This window comes from Arachis hypogaea, chromosome 1 (assembly GCF_003086295.3).
Source record: "Arachis hypogaea cultivar Tifrunner chromosome 1, arahy.Tifrunner.gnm2.J5K5, whole genome shotgun sequence".
NCBI lineage: Eukaryota > Viridiplantae > Streptophyta > Magnoliopsida > Fabales > Fabaceae > Arachis > Arachis hypogaea.
In genome coordinates this window covers 5843196-5855683 of record NC_092036.1, presented here as the reverse complement: position 1 = coordinate 5855683, position 12488 = coordinate 5843196, and positions in this window count along the sequence as shown.

Here is a 12488-nt window from a genome sequence, read left to right as displayed (position 1 = left end):
TACAATATATACAATGGAAGTTTAAAGAGTATTAGAGATATAATCATTAGTGTTACTTTTTCCATCAGTTGAAGATTTTGGGATGAGTGGTATCATGACATGGTATTAGAGCTCTAGATTCGAAAGGTCTTCATCGTACATATTGTACACTTAGACCATTAGCTCTCTAGCAGTACTCAATTTTTAATTATAAATTTACCTTTTTTTTAATTTATTGTACAGATTGTACACACAAAAAATTCTTAGAAATGCTATTATTATAAAAGAGGAAAACCTAAAAAGCCTTGGGGATAGTAAATATAAATACTAGTAATTTTTATTTTAAAAATGTTTGGTTTGTTTTATTTAATATTTATTAATTATTACGACAATTAATAAATCTTAAATAAGATAATTTTTTTATATTTTTTATCTTTTTAATATTACCCTTTTTATTTATTGATTTATAGACACTTTATACAAAGCACAAAATCAAATTCTCAACACACGGAAGAAAATAGTTAAAATAGCTTGTTAAAATTTAATTATTAGTCAAATTAATTTTCTAAGCTTTCACTCAATTAAACTAGGTTTTTAATTATTTATATTCCATTATTTTTCATTTAATTGTATTTATACTGGTTAAAAATTCTCATGAAATTATAAACTTGTTTGGATGATTTTTTTTAAATACTTTTTTAGGTATTTTTTAAATTAAAAAATAAAAGTAATTTAATGATTAAATATCTTATGAAAAAGTATTTTTTATCAATTAATTATATTTGAGTATAATAATATAAAAATATTTATTTATTTATTATATTAAAATATTTCTTTTAAAAAACATAAAAAAAAAATTTTCAATCTTTTTTATTTTTCTAATTTTTTATTTTATTTAAAAAATTTATCAAACACATTAAAATTTTTTGAAAAATATATTAAAAATGATTTTTTTCTTCTCTCTTAAAATTTATTTGGGTGAACTTTAAAAAAGATGTTTTGTTAAATATTTTTTTAATTTTTTTTAAAAAAAGTAATTTTATATTTAAAAATCGCATGTAAATTTTTTTTATTTATCAATTATATTTGGTATAATAATATAAAAGTATTTTTATTTATTTATTGTATAAAAAATATTTTTTAAAAAAAATATAAATTATAGTCTCTAAAAAAATTATTTTTTTAATATTTTTATTTTTACTATTAAAATTTATCGAATACACTAAAAATAAAAAATTATTAAAAAAAATCTTTTGTCAAAAACTTAACAATACTCCAATAAGCTCTTAATGATACACAACAAAGCACCAAGTATATTTTAAATCTTCTATCATGAGATTTTAAAAGGATAATTTACACAACTAAATAATTTAAAGTTTAATATTACTCAAATGCAACAAATAAAAAATGATTAAATTTAGGTCCTGTTTTTAATCTATAAAAACCGTTACAACTTGCTATTATGCATGGTGCCTTACCTAAAAAATTGAAGAAAAGCATAAATAGCTAATGTGAAAAGAGATTTATGTACAAAATTCATGCATGTATAAACCGCTATAGCAAGTTATTTAATGAAAAAATGAAAATATATCATAAACTCGGATGGACATGTAGTTTACGCACAAAACCTAATCCTCTACAAAGAAAATATATTCATAATTGCTCTATGAATACCAATAAACCAAGAATATGAAAAGTGATTCGTTTGTAAAAATTTATGTTCTATAAAAAGGGTTTGACCAGTAGATAATAAGGGTTTGATCATGACAAATTGAAACTTAGTTGGTAACTTTTTGGATGAGATTTTTTTAACCAAAATATAATAATATATAATACTTTAATTATGAAGAGAAGATAAACATTTAAAAAAATCTTTTGTAATTATATATATAGTGTAATTTTCAAAAATTTTCGTAATGACAATACTGGAGAGAATTTTAGAGAATTCTATCTTATTTGATTACCTTTTATGGTTTTTCAACTGAAATTTAAATTTTAAAGATAAAAATTCTTATTTTTAACAATTATTAAAACAACATTTTATAAAGAATGTATGATTATTTCTTTGTGCTTTGTACAATTTATAAAAAGTGTGAAATAAAACTTTAGATGATGTCATTAAGAATGTATGAGTGAAATGGTTGTATATTTTAGTCATGTTTGCATGAATTTGATATTAGACTCTTGGAAAATTTTAAAGTGTATTGGTATATTGGTATTTCAGGAATTTTTAACGGTTGATTTTAATTATAAAAAATATATATAATATATATAATTAATATTAACGATTAAAATTTACTAAAATATCGATATATCAGTATACTTAAAAGTTTTATAGATTTTGTTGTTATTAAAAATACAAGTGAGTTCAACTATTAAATTAAACAATTTGTTTATTTATATATACAAGTAAAACTATTAAATTAAAGAATTTGTTTATTTATATATATGGTGTAATTTTAAAAAATGTTGGTAATCACGATGCTGAAGAGAATTTTATAGAATTCTATCTTGTTTTATTACATTTTGTGGTTTCTGATTGAAATTTAAAAATGAACATTTTTATTTTCAACAATTATTAAAACGACATTTTATAAAGAATGTATGATTATTTCTTTGTGCTTTGTACATGTCATTAAAAATGTATGAGTGAAGTAGTTGTATATTTTAATCAGGTCTGTATGAACTTGATATTAGTCTTTGTTTTTTTTTTTTTTTTGTTATTAAAAATACAAGTACACCTACTAAATTAAAGAATTTGTTTATTTGTGTAGTTGAAAGAAACACTTCTCCAAAAGCAAAAACAGTAGAAAAAGAATTATATTTAGATATATTTATATAAATACTTTTTATTTAACTACAGAATAGTTTATTGTTTTGATACGATAAATATATAAATATTTTTTATATATAAAACTATAACTATGGGCCGGGCATGGAGAAAAAAAAAACTTTATACAAATCACTTTTCATATTCTTGTTTTATTGGTACCGTCATTAGTATTTAACTAATATTTTTATTTGTAATAACACTATAAAAATATAATTTTTTTAAATTACGATCCACTTTATTCTAATAGTATAGATTATGTATGACACAAAAATTTTATAGAATCAAACTATTTTTACAAAAAAAATTGTAAATTGATAAATATCTCCGACTAAAAAGATTAAAGTCTCTGTAGATAAAAAATTAAATAATAAAATTTGTAGTTATTATTTTTATATGAAAAAGTCTAATTTTTTATTAATAATTAATTTTAATATTCATTATCTAAAATTTAAAACAATTTAACACGTATACTTTTATATTTAATTAGGTGTTAAGTCTGTTGCACAAATTAATATAAATAATTAATTTTTATACTTGCTATTTAAAAAATAATATTTTTTTTCTCGGTGTATATAAAAATATAATTAGATATTAGCATAAAAAATCATATTGATAGTTATAAAATTAACTCAAAATTAAATTTTTTTAAACAATTGAATCTTGATTCTAACTTTTAATTATAACATTAGTATTCTCTCCAAATTATATGTAATAAATATTTGAAAGAAGAGAAATAAAAATATAGATTAGAAAGATAAGCGGTCAAAAATTTAAAACTAAATAAAAAACTAAAAAATATGTATATAATAATATTATTTTTTATTTTAATTATATTATTTTGTTATTTTTGTTTTCTGTAAATAAAAAAATAGAGAACGAGAGAAAATAGAGAGAAAGATACAGATGAAAAATGAGAGTGAGAGTTTGTTAATTTAAAAAAAAATATATTTTAATTGTAACAAAAAATATTGGATGACATATTTTAGTTTGTCAAATTACTAATATAAAATATAAAATATATATAGAGTGAAAATGGTAGAGAGAAATAGAAAAATGGACAGAGGTAGATGAGAGAATTTAGGAAGGGGGTTTATTAATTTTAGAAAAAATATTTTCTCTCAATTTTAATAAGAGAGTGTCATATGACATATTTAGTTATTAAATTAGATAGTAATATATGATATATAATACATAATATAAGTATATTTTAATTTTAATTTTAATTTTAATATAATTAAAGAATGTCATATTGCACATTTTAATTGTCAAATTTGTAATTAGTCATTAATAATGATATATAAAAGAAATAGAATAGTTGAAAGAACTAGAGAGATAAAGAAAAGAAGAGGAAAGAAGGAATAATTCTTTAATTTTAGAAGAAAATATTTGATTTCAATTATAATGAAAAAGTAATATATGATACATTTTAATTATAAAATTAATAAAAAAATTTCTTAATTTAACAAAAAATAAAATTTTAATTATAATAAAAAAATAACATATGATATATTTTAATTATAAAATTAATAATATAATACAACCATTAATGTTTATAAAATTGCTATACATAATAGAAGATTATGTTTTGTACGTAAAATTTTATAAATTTTATAAATTGCTATACATTAATGTTTATAAATTTTATAGAACCATTAATGTTTTTGCATGTATTTGTTTTGTACATAAAATTTTGTTGACAACTATGAAATATGGATATTTTGTTGAGTTATTATATTTGTGTGTTGGATATATTTTAGATATGATATTGATTAATACATTTATTTGATATATGTGTTTAATTGTGTCTTAATAAGAAATAAAAAAATATTTTTGGATACATTTAAACACACCTAAATACCATAACGTATTAATATATCTAGTCTTATTTTTAACATATATTTTTAAAATAAATTTAAATATAGTATATATATTATTTATTAAAATAAAAAATATTTTAAATACGTTATATAATTAAAATAAGACATTAAAAATAATTAAAAAATAATTTATATTTTAATATTAATAAAATATTAAAATATTATTATGATTATTTAAAAAATACTTTATATTTTATACGTATACATATCTTTATGTCTTATAAAATTTTAAAATTTATGTACAGATATTTGTCATATTGTGTTCGATATCTATGTCAATATTGTGCATCATAAATTAACAAAAACGATTTATGCTTTTCTTCATTTTTCAGATAAATTGCGATCCAGAATAGTGGTTTACATACAATTTTTAAAAATTTTAAAGATTGTAGCAGTTTTTATAGATTAAAAGCATATTCAAGGGTAACCATTTTTGCATTTGTTGTATTTATATAATATTAAATTCTAAATTATTTAATTGCGTAAATTATCTTTTTAAAACCCTTCACAAATTTGCAATACACGCTTAACATAAATTAAAATCCTCACAAAATTAAATTGTTTAAATTTCTGTGAGTAGTATTTTAAAACCCCCACACTTAAATCAGAATTTAAATGAAAGAGGGAAAACAAAACCAATGCAATGGAAAAAGGAACAAAATAAATGGTTAGATCCTTTATAGAGCGAGAATAATGGTGAAAAATATGAGAATAAGAATAGTAAAAAAACAAATAAAAATAAAACATTTTTTATTTATTGTAAACAAAATTTTCAAGAACTGTAAACACAATTTTTTTAATAGGATTTTGACATTAATATTGTATAAAATAAAATATTTTTCAGATAAGAATTAAAGTCTTATTATTGTTCAATCTATTTTTTTATTTTTAAAATAGATAATTTTTTATTTATAAAAATAAACTCAGTAAATTAAAACAGCAGTGTTAGAAAAATTTGAATATGCAATATTTTCTTTTGAACTTTTTTGTTATTTCATATAAATTAATATTATATATTAAATATATTTATTCAACTCAAAATTAATCTTGTATATTTTCTTTTGACTTTTGAGTTTTGACCCATTAATATTATATAATTTACTTTTGGTAACTAATCTCGTATAATTTTGAGATATCTGTGAAAATGATTAATTACCAAAAATAAATTATCGATAAGTTATTCATTTTTAGATTATTTTATGAGTAAAATTTTTTTTTTTCAAATTTCACTTGTTAGTTAAACTAAATTTTAAATTTTCATTTAATTTAATTAATCTTCTATTTTTTCAATATCAATCATATTTGTTTTTAGAGTATTTTTAATGTTAATTATAATTATAATTTTATTTTAAATTTTATAAAATAATATATAAATATTTATGAGACCCTATCTCATAAATAATATTTTTATTTGTTCTTAAAATAATTAAAATATTTATGAGAGTAATGTTTGATTAGATTGTCTGTATAAGATTGTGTTTAAAAAGAAAAGAGAGAAAAAAAGAAGAGCAGAAATTCTTTAATAACTTTGTTTTATTTTATTTTTTTCAAATGTTCAACTCGTACACACAACTTAAAAAATTAGAAAAAACAATTTGCACAAAAAAAATAGTTAAAAATTCATTAAATCACAATAATTGTCACTTTTAAGCAAAAAAAATTAACTCAAACAACAAATAAATTTGTATAACTAATAAATTTAGAATAATTTTAAATTTGGAGACGACACAAATCTAAGGATCACTTTAAATATTAATTTTATAAATTAATTAAAAAATTTAGAAAACTAACTACATTACGAATCAATTCAAATTAATTTTTTATATTTTTAATTCTAAAATTCAAAAAATTAAAAGAGATGGACTTGTTTTTTTTTAATAATAAATTTTTTATTTTAAAATTAGTTAACTTTAATTGATTATAACCCTAATTGGTTTTCTAACAGAACCGATTAATTAATCGTAGAATTTCTTAACTAATATATAAATGATTAACTTAACGGATATAAAAATTCCATTGTTTCTATGGAATTTTCATGGCCACGAATTCCAAAAGGCTATTAATAATGTGGGACCAATTTGGAGACATTGGTGGGTGGTGCTGCCTTAGTGTATGGTGATCATTTTGATTCTTGTCTTTTGTATGTCTCTTGTTCCTCTTTATTATTGGCTGAGGAAAGAGACCGCATAACTAACCTGAGCAAAAAATAAAGGATTTATCCATCTTTTATTTTAAGAGCACATTTGTTACCGTAAAATTAAGAAGGTTAAATTTAATAGTATTTATATAATTTTTTGGAGTATCTAAAAATATTTTAAAAAATTTTAAAATATTCTAAAAAGTTTTGGAATATTTTAAAAAATTTTAAAAGATTTTAAAAAGTCATAAAATATTCTATAAAAATCTTAATGTATATAGAAGTATGAAAAGTAGTATAAAATAATCTAGAAGTATTTAGAAAGTTGTGGTAGAATAAATATTTATAATGAAGATTCTAGATGATTAATCTAGATTGTTGATTAGATTTAATCCTAACCATCTATTAAAGAAGTGGATGGCTATAAATAGGAGGTGAGAATTAGAATTTAAGTGTGTGAGACATTTGTAACAAATACTTAAATAATAAAGTGTTATTTCCATCAAAACTTCATTTCTCTTGTGTTCTCTTCTGTTCTTAGTTTTCTTGCTAAGTATTGAGGATTAGGCTGACTTGATCTTAACTCAAGAGGTTAAGTAAGTTTGAGTGACAGTACGGTAGCGTTGGAGTATGTCTAAGGCTATGACAATTTGGCATCAGAGCAAGGTTCGAGAGAGAACACAAGTGGTTTATGGGTATGACTTCTAGTGTAACCATGGACCATGTTGAGTATCAAAGAGGAAGTGATGCTACTCCTTCTCAACGGGGAGGCAAAAAAATCTGTTCTTCAAGTGAGCCTAAAGGTAAGTTAAGGACTATAACTTCTTAGAAGAGAGAGTTTCTATGTTGGAAAATGTCCTATCCTTTATGGATGAGCACTTCCAAAGGATAGAACATGACAAGGAGACCCTCGAGACTCACGTGTTAGGAGAACTAGATGCTTTCAAAGAAAGCATGCTCCAAATCGAAGAGAAGCTTGAGAATTCCTTGAAGTTATTTGAGGAAGTTCGAGTTTGGTTCGAGAAGGCAAAATCTCGACCTACCATTATAAGGGAGACGACAAAAATTGATCTTGCAAAGTCAAAGGAGTTCAAGGGTGTGAGGGACGCTCGAGAGGTGGACAACTTCCTATGACATATAGAGAGGTACTTTGAAGGCCAAGGGATGGTCGAAGAAGTAATAAAGATACATACTGCAGCTCTCTACCTTTTTGATAATGTTGCTTTATAGTGGAGGAGAAAATGCGCAGATATAGAAAATGGTACTTGCAATATAGTCACATGGGAAGATTTCAAAAGAGAATTGAAAAGACAATTCTTCTCTGAAAATGTGGTTTATGAAGCAAGGAAGAAGTTGAGGGAGTTGAAACACAAGAGTATGATTAACGACTATGTAAGGGAGTTCACTACTCTTACGCTTCAAATCCCCAACTTAGCATCAAAGAATGCATTGTTCTTCTTCATTAATGGACTCTAACCTTGGACAAAGCAAGAACTACAAAGAAGAAATGTTAAGGATGTCGATGAAGCTATCGTGGTGGCCGAATCACTCACTAGGTATCATAGGAGAGACTCTAAACACAAGTCTTCCTCCAAGCCTAGTTCTACTAAAGGTGAAAGAGATAAGGGGAAGAGTTTCTCAACCAAAAAGGAGGAAAAATACTCTTCAAAGAAAGAGTACGAAAAAAAGAAGGCTTTCGTACCCAAAGGCGGATGCTTCGTGTGCAAAGAACTACACAAAATGAAGGACTTTCCTAAGATAGGGACTATGGCATCTATCGCTGAGGAACGAGAGGTTCAATCTCAAGTAACCGAGTGTGTTGGATGTATCCAACTCATGAATGTTATGAAGGGTAAAGAGACAAGCACCGCAGAAATGAAATACTTGATGTATATCAAAGCCTTTTATCAATGAAAATCCATTATGAATACGATCGACACTAGTGCTACACACAACTTCATTACACTTGACGAAGTAAAGAGGCTTGGGTTGAAAATCACCGAAAAGAATGGCTGATTCAAACTTGTGAATACCAAAGGTGAACCCCTTAAGGAAGTAGCAAAAGGGGTTGAGATGACTCTTAGTTTTTATAAGGGTCTTGTAGATTTCTCAGTAGCACCAATGAACGATTTCAAAATAGTTATCGGGCTCGATTTGCAAAGGAAGGCAAATATAATACCTATGCCATACTATAACATAGTATGTGTCATGGAGAAGAGGTCTCCATGCATAGTCCTTACAGTCTCTAAAATTGGAGGACTACCGATGCTTTCTACTATGCAACTCAAGAAAGGGTTCAAAAAGGGGGAGATGATATCTTTAGCTCTACTACAAGAGGAGTCAACATCCGAAGGAGAAGTTGTTTCCCCTAAAATTAAGGAAGTCCTTAAAAAAATAAGGATGTGATGTCTCCCGAATTGCCAAAACAACTACTACCTAGGAGGAAGGTGGACCACAAGATTGAATTAGAGTTAGGAGCGAAATCGCTTGTCTCAGCACCATACAGGATGGCAGCCATTTTCATGGTCGAAGATGATATTTTGCATACCATCAAGGAAGGGTTGTATCATGATCCATTAGCCAAAAAATTGGTGGAATTAGCTAGAGAAGGTAAGACCAAATGATTTTGGCTAAAAGATGACCTTCTCTACACCAAAGAAAGAAGACTATACGTCCCTAAATGAAAAAATTTAAGGATAAAGCTAGTGAAAGAATGCCACGACACCAAATGAGTTGGTCATCAAGGCTACAAAGGACCTTGGCATTTATTGAATCTTCCTATTATTTGCCTCAAATGAGGGATGAAATAGAGAGTTATGTGAAGACTTGTCTTGTGTGCCAACAAGATAAGATTGAAAACATGACACCAAGTGGATTGTTGGAACTTCTGCCACTGCCAAAGCGACCATGAAAAAGTGTCTTTAGATTTCATCTCTGCCTTACCAAATTTCGAGGGGTTTGAATCTATTCTTGTGATAGTAGATCGATTTTCAAAGTATACTACCTTTATACCTGTCCCTACTGACTACACTGTAGAGAAAGCAGCACTACTATTTTTCAAGAATGTAGTAAAGTACTGGGGATTGCCTAAGAATATCATTAGTGATCGGGATCTACTATTCATAGGATGACTATGGACAGAGTTATTCAAACTCTTTAGGTCGGAGCTTCATTTCTCAACAAGCTTCCATTCTCAAACCAATGGTCAGATTAAGAGAGTGAATGCCTTATTCGAGTGTTACTTGAGGCATTTCGTAAGCGCTAATCAGAAGGATTGGACAAAATTCCTAGACATTGCTCAGTTCTCATACAATTTACAAAGGAGTGAGTCCACAGAAAAGAGTCCATTCGAGATTGTAACTGAACAACAGCTGCTTATACCCCACTCTCTTTCTTCTTCTTACTCAGAGAAGAGCCTTGAATCTTATCATATGATCAAGTCATGAGAAAAACAAGTATATGTCACTCGTTCTTACCTCGACAAAGCTGCAAAGAGGATAAAAAAATGAGCATATAAGAAGAGGAGGCATGCAAGCTATCAAGTGGGAGATAAGCTACGTAATGATTAGATTTCTTCCACAACAATCCAAAGCCTTTCGCAAGGTTCATAAGGGCTTATTTCGCAAATACGAAATGTCATTTAAGATCATTGGACGTGTTGGGGAGGTTGCTTACAAAGTACAACTCCCTCCCTCTATGAAGATCTACTCGGTCTTCCATGTGAATATGCTTAAATCATATCATGAAGACCAAGATGAACCGAGTAGATGTGACTCGTGTCGAGCTCCGCCTGTGGTGATTAGATCCTTTGATAAAGAAATCGAAGAGATCTTAGCTAATCACATCATGCGACGAAAAGGAATGCCATCAAGTATCAAATACTTGATTAAGTGGAAAGAACTCACGATAACCAAAGCTAACTGGGAAGCTCGTGAAGATCTGTGATAATTTCAAAAACACCTAGAGCGCTATCATTAACAGAACGCACGAGGACATCTGCGCATTAGGTGGAGGAAAATGTCACGGTAAATTTGAGAAGGTTAGATTTAACGGTATTTGTATAATTTGCTGGAGTATTTGAGAACACTCTAAATGGTTCCAAAACGTTTTAAAATGTTCTAAAAGGTCTCAGAATACCTTAGAAAGTTCTAGAAAATTCTAGAAGGTCATAGAGTATTCTATAAGAGTCTTGATGTATATAAAAGTATGAAAAGTAATATGGAATAATTTAGAACCATTTAGAAAGTTGTGGTAGAATAGATATTTGCAATGAAGGTTCTAGATAATTAATCTGGACCGTTGATTATATTTAATCCTAATCATTTATTAAGGAGGTGGATGACTATAAATAGGTGAGAGTTAGAGTTTGAGTATATGAGTTATTTGTAACAAACACTTGAGTAATAAAGTGTTATTTCTACCAAAATTTCCTTTCTCATGTGTTCTCTTGTGTTTTTAACTTTCTTGCTAAGTACTGAGGGTTAGACTGACTTGGTCTTAATTCAAAAGTTTGAGTAAGTCCGAGTGCCAACACGGTAGAGTCGAAGTGTGTCCAAGGCCGTGATAACATGCTAATTACAGATTAATTTTTTATTAAAAATATAAAAATATAAAAATATAAAATTTTAATATATTTATATTTTTTATTAAATAAAAAATTTAAAATCTTTTACTACTAATAAATTTATCATATACTCTTAAAATACATATTAGCTAAATTAAAAAAAAAAAACAATAATAAAGATGCTCAAAATAAAAGATAATTCCGTTTAGATAAACTACACTTATAGTTTAAAAATAAATTAGATTGGATTAAATTTATTGATTTTTTAAGTTAATCTAACATAATTCAAGTTATACCATTGCACCAAATACAAATATTATATTAGTATCCTTTTTATTAATATTAGTCACTCGCGGGGGAATTAGGAATGAGCGAAACCTCAATAAAAATAAGAATATAATTCATTTTTTTTAAATTAAGAAATTTAGTTTGGATGATTTTTTTCTTTTTTAATGTGTAAAAGTATATCTATTAACTAAACTCAAAGAATTGTCAAAGATTCAAATGCGTGCGTGTAAACTCTTAAAAGTAAGGTAGAAACTCACCTGCAGTCGACAGTCGACTGCAGGTGAAGTTGCTTTTGGATCGTTGACACGTGTTATTGTATGGTTTAAAAAAAATCGATTTATTTTATATAAATGGTTTATTTAAAAAAACCAGTTTGAATAGATCAAATAACTATTTTTAAAATAATTTAAATTCTTTCTGCGTGTTATTCCTAAATTCCTAACAGATGAATTTGATATGTTCTTTTTCTTCATTCATATTGACCAATTTTTCTTTAAATTTATCTGAAATTTTTTTATTTAATTTTTGTTAAATATATGTATACAAATTGTTTGAAAAAGTAAAATTTAGTATTCTGAAAAAAACAATATTCACAGTTTTTTTTATAAGAATGGCATAAATGATATCATCTGTCCTTTTTTTTGTGTCTCTGTTTCTATTTTCTTGATGAGTTTTGTTTTGTTTCCATAACTTACATTCTCAGTTGCTTTTAAATTAAGCTGTAAACAGATTTTAAATTAAGCTGTAAAAATATGTTCAATTGCAAATTTATCGTTAAATTAAATTTTATGGTAATCAATCAATTAACTT